Here is a 6,000-nt window from a genome sequence, read left to right on the forward strand (position 1 = left end):
ACAGACCTCACTCAAGGATGCCTGACCTCTGACAGCCTCCTCCTTCAGACCTGTATTCTCTGTGGCCATGTGCTGCTGCCACTGCCCACCTTCTCTCCCTGCCCAGTAACCTGCACAGTTGGGGAGCAAGCACAGCTTGTCACCAGAGGTATCCCTCCAGGGACAGCAAGATCACTCTCCTGGTGAAGACAAGGGACCTGGAACTGTGTGCATTTTCTACCTATGGCACCTTCCCACCCCTACCCATATGCCGTGTGCTCTGCTGACCACTCCATCTTCCACAGGCCTCCTGTTTCAGCCTCATCCTTGACTTGCTGGGCAACTTTGGGTAAATTACTGCCTTCCTCCTGGTCCGAGTTTCTCCCAGTCATGAAGTGGGGCTAATGCTCTCTGCTCCTCCCTGACTCCCAGGGCACCTGAAGGAATCAGCAAGATAATAGCGAGGAGCTGATTTAGAGGAAGCTATTGAGAGCCAAGTGAGAAGTATCAGTGCTGGCCTGTGTTTACATGGGTGTGGACCTTGGGTTCCCAGCCTCCTGGGGCTTGGGACCAGCCCTGACAGCTTCTTGGCCTGGCTTCTGGCTCCTTTGTCCCATTTCCAGAGAAAGGACAGAAACCAAACCCAGCAGACTGGTCGTCTGGAGATGAGACAGCAGAGCAAAAAATTGGGGGTTCAGGAATGCTGGCATCCTGGCCAGGCTCTGTCCCCAACCGCTGGCTGTGCGACCTTGATCCAGTTACCGCCCCTCTCTGGCCTCCGTGACTTGGCTCTGACAGCCTCCCCCAACTATGCACTCAGGGGCCCTGGGACCTGCAGCGAGAGAGAACATCGTAATTTTAAGATTGAAAAGATCTTGCCATCCAGTCCAAGTCCTTTGCTTCCCATAGGCCACTATGGATCCTGTCTGAGGGCCACAGACCAACCCTGGTCAGCCTGCTTACCCCAAGGTCACAACTGATTGCAAAGGGGACCGTGCAGGAGAGCGTAAGTGGGTCAGAAGAAAATCCACTGGGAAGATAACTCCAAGCGAGCTAGTGAGTCAACAGGAAGAGGCTCTGTCCTCGCTGTCTGCTCTGCTTCCCTTTCACCGTAGCCTCCCCTCTCCCCAGGCTCACCTTTCCATGGCTTCCAGGAGCCTGATCCTCTCCACCAAGCCCAGACCCCTCACCTCCAATGTGTTTGAGCCTCATGAGAATGCACCACAACTGGAACCCTCCGAGCTGACTGCATGGCCCAAAGACTACAAGATTCATCGTTTTGCTTTGTTCCTAGCCCTATTTTATGCTCCTTCTTGCTCTTTTGATTCTTAGTCCTACATTATTTTCATGTCATAATTTATAGTCCCCTTTAAGCTGCCTTTAAATCCTTCCTCAGCGCAGTGTAGCTCAGTGGTTGAGCGTTGACCTATGAACCAGAAGGTCACAGTTCAATTCCCGGTCAGGGCACATGCCCAGGTTGTGGGCTCAATCCCCAGTGTGCGGTGTGCAGGAGGCAGCTGATCAATGATTCTCTCTCATTATTGGTGTTTCTATCTCTTTCTCCTTTTCCCTTCCTCTCTGAAATAAATAAAATATTATTTAAATATATATTTTATATATTTATTATTATAAATAAATATTTATTTATATATAAAGAAATAAAATATTATTTAAATATATATATATATATATATATATATATATATATATATATATATTTAAAATCCTTCCTCGGTAAGGCAAGTCATAGGCAAACAAAAAATAAGATACCAACAATAACATCAATATAACCAGTCTTCCTCTGGTACCGGATGGCCCCTCGCCTTCTGCCTGGTTCTCCGGAAGCTGGCCCTCCGGCAGTCAGCCCTGTTACTGCTGGTGCCATTGCCACCCGTCCAGACTCCCAGGACAGAAAACCCGGAGGCTCCACTGACTCAGGTTCTCCCTCTTCACAATCCAGGTGCCAAGTTTTGAATTTGTCCCTTCCCCAGACCTTCAGAGCTCTCGCTTCTTTTCCATCCCCATTGTTTCTATCCCAGCTCAGAGTCTCATGGACTGGTGATGTGTTTCTTTCTAAACTATATCTGAATACCTGCTCAAAACATAATTATTATTACAAAAGCAATAGATGGTCATTGTAGAAAATGTAGAAAATGCAGGTTGACAAAAAGGAGAAAACAAAAACCACCTGTCACTTTATCATGAGAGATAACACGGTGGACATTTGGGTAAAATATTTCTCAGTTTTGTTCTGTCTTTTTTTAACTCCACAACAAGGGGCTTCTAAGTTTATTTTCTTGGTCTTCCTGGTTTTGGTGCTTGGCTGGCCGCCCAGGAACCACTGTGGGCGGGAGGACGGACAGGCTCTCAGAGAGCCCTAGGAGAGTTTGGACACCCCCAGGGCCGAAGCTGAGCTTCCGGGTTTGGGGCTTCCAGGCAGCACTATTGATGAAACCCCTCCCCGGGGAGCTGAAAAGTACCTTCCCAGGCTTTAGTCTGTTGTGGTTGGGTGGAGAAGGGAGTGGTCTTGTGCAATAGGACAAACCACTCCTCATTCAGGGCTGTTTGTTTAAGTGAGCAGGGACAGGTTTGGGAGAAACAACCCTGTTTTTGTTAGTGTTTATTTGAACTGTTAGGACAATAAGTTTTGGTGAAAGCTCTCCAATATGGGGAAGGCAGGGGAAGGGATAAGATGATGGGAGTCCCAAAGTTGAATGTCCGGGAGCAGCAGGCTGTGAGGGGGCTGTGGACGGGTTAGCACCTGCCTAGATCAAGAGGACCTGAATTTGGCACCTGCCTTATTGCAGAAATATGGGTTCCTGATTGCCAGTCCCCCAAGTTTTCACAAGAAGCTAGAGAAGAATTTTTTTTAATGAAGTTTCCTGACTCTTTAAATGTTGGTAACTTAACTGAAGAAAGCACTGTTTGGCCCAAAGTGTGATTGCAGGCTGCCAGGTGTGACCTTTCAGCCTGTCTTTACTGTGCATCCTCTGTGTACTTCACATAGGTGGCTCTGTCTTATTTACTGGGCATGGCTACCTCCTCTCCCTGTGGCTCGACCTCTAGTGATATGGCCTGCTTACCTGCCCATTTTTTTCTTTTAAAAAAATTTTTTTTCAACTTAAAAAAATATTAATTTATTCATTTGAGAGAGAGAGAGAGAGAGAGAGAGAGAGAGAGAGAGAAACCCCATCAATTGTTGTTCCACTTATTTATGCATTCATTGGTTGCTTCTGACTGGGGATCAAACCTGCAACCTTGGCATATTGGAGGATGCTCTAACCAACTGAGCTACCCAGCCAGGACTTGTCTATTTCTTAAAGCTGAGTTTAGATCACCCCATTCACCTGCTCAAATCCCGAAGTGCCCATCAATGTGGCCTCTACCCACCAACCTCCTGTCAATGCTTGAGCCTAACTGAGCTGCTTGCTGGTCTCCAAACAAATTGAGATCCATAATCTCCACCACCTAGCTTTTGCTCGCTATGACTTTGTTATGCCTGGAACACCCACACCCACCTGCTCATCTCATTTTTAAAAAATCTTTATTGTTGAAAGTATTACATATGTACCCTTTCCCTCTCTCCCCCCCCCACCCATTGACCCCTTCTAGCCTGCATTTTTAAAATTTTTATTGATTTTTTTTAAAGAGAAAGAAACATCAATTGCTTGCCTCCTGCATGTGCCTTGACCTGGGATCAAAACTGCAACCTGGGTATGTGCCCTGACTTGGAATCTACCCACCACCTTTTGGTTCATGGGACAACGTTTCAAGCAACAGAGCCACACCAGCCAGGGCCTGTGCATCTTACTTCATACCTCCTCCATGAAGCCTCAACCTCCTTTTTATTTATTTATTGAATTTATTGGCAGTGACATTGGTATTAAAGTTATATAGGCTTCAGGTATACAATTCTACAAGACATTATCTGTAGATTGTATTGTGTTTACCACCCCCAAGTCAACCTTCTTAATCTCGATGGTTTGACCACCTCTGCTTTCTTCAGCAGCCATTTGCTGGATACCTCGTATCCACAAGCATAGGGGATGCTGAGATAAATAAGGCCCCATCCCTGCCCTGAGCAGTCCTGCCCACATGAGGGCAGACATCTACTAAACGGCTGTGTGTACTCCTCAGCAGAGCTGTGTAAGCCTGACAGAATGGAGGCAGCAATGCATTCTGCCTGGGGAGAGAGGGGAAGGCTTTTTGAGCTGGAGGACAGGGTAAGTAGGAGTTTCCAGGAGAAAGAGGCATTTGAGGTAGAGGCAACTGCCTGTGCAAAAGAATGGAGGCATGAGATCCTGAGAAAGGAGTCCTTTGGGTGGGGATGGACAGAGGGCAGCTGGGGAAGTCACAGAGATAAGGAGCAATTTGGAAACCAAATTTTTGTTATAGCATTTGTATCTCTTCTGCCTGTACTCCAGGAGGACAGGGGTGGCATCTCAATTTTCATTGCTTCACACCTGACCCCTGCCTGGGACTGTGTACTCTGCTCAAACCCTTGCAGCAAAGATCACAGCGCCCAATAGCGGTGAGAGCGCCCCCTAGTGGCCCTTGCGCGATCCCATCTCCTCACCGTGGCTGACCCAGGCGTGCCCTTTCTGGGATGGGGCTTTGCCTGGCATGGTCTCACTTCATCTCTACCCTTCCCTGAGAGGAGGATGTTCCCTTCGGCCCCACACACATTTATTAAGCACTTACTCTGTGTTGATCACTGCCCTAAGAATTGGGATACAGAGTTTAATGAGCCATTAATCACCTCAGCCCTTGAACTGCTTTTAGAAAACCAAGGGATAATGGGAGTTGATTAACGCCGGGTGGACCAAAAGAGGAGCAAGTCCGTTTTGAGCCCTGAAGGATGGATGAGTGGCTGGCAAATGGGAAGCAAAAATGCAGTGCCCCATGAGATGGGAAGAGCCAAAGCAAGGTGAGGAGCCCAACCCTCTGCCATCTACTCAACATGTAGCCAACCACTACATTTACTAAGGCCACGGAGTACGGGGAGACTCAGAGATGACTAAGACGCCAGCCGTGTCTCTAGGAGCTAAGCCCAGAGGCAAGACAAGTGAGCTATGGAAAGGAAAAGGGGGTCTCTGTGCTCAGGGTCCTGTTAGCAGACGCAGGGGTGTGAAGCAGGGAGTGTCACCCACTGAATGTGCGCAGGAGGATTTCAGGAATAACTTGAGTTTAGGCTGAAAGATGAGGGAGGGGGAGGTGGTCCAGGCTGAGTACAATAGGCTCAAAAACAGAGATAGCTAAGTGACCCATCCTGGGGTGCTAGGACCCTTTGCTTCTTGATCTGGGTGTTTACCTCCTGGGTGTGTGCAGCTATGGACATTCAGAGCTGTGCAGTATGACATGCATATTCACCTGGGCCACACTCCAGTTGTTTAAAATTAGCTCCCAACCTCTCACATTGCCATTTTATTCTTCTGTACAGCACTTATCACAATCTGAGACTCCCTTTTTTAAGACTAGACTCTGGCGCCAGGTAGGATTTAAATCCAGTCTCCCTGTACCAGCTCTAAGACTTTGAGAACTTTGCTGTCAGTTTTCTCATCTGTAAAATGGACATTATAGTACCTGTGTAGTATTACAGGGCTGTGTGCTGGGACAATGACTTGAGACGCGTAACGCATTTACATAGTGCCTTGGGTGTGCTTATCTTGACAAGACAGAATTCCTAATGATTGGCAGTACCTAGCACATAGGGGCTCAATCATTTGTTGAACAAGAGAATAAACGAATTAAAAGCATGCCTTGTTTTTTGTACCAAGATGTGGCTCAAAGGGAAGGGTGTGGTGGGAATGGAGTGCCTCACCTGAAGGCTCCTGGGTAGGAGCCCAGAGTCTGGGGAGCAGCTCCGCTCCTGTGAGGCTGAGGCCCCTGTCGGGGGGGAGGGAACAGTGGTGATCTGAGCCGGATGGGACCCCTATCCCCAGGCCCCACAAAGAGGGGAGTGAAGAACCAGGGCTCGAATCTGTGCCCACCCTCCCCGTCTTCAACTACACACTGCAGTGA

Source organism: Myotis nattereri (assembly GCF_964212035.1).
Source record: "Myotis nattereri genome assembly, chromosome: 1".
NCBI classification, from domain to species: domain Eukaryota; kingdom Metazoa; phylum Chordata; class Mammalia; order Chiroptera; family Vespertilionidae; genus Myotis; species Myotis nattereri.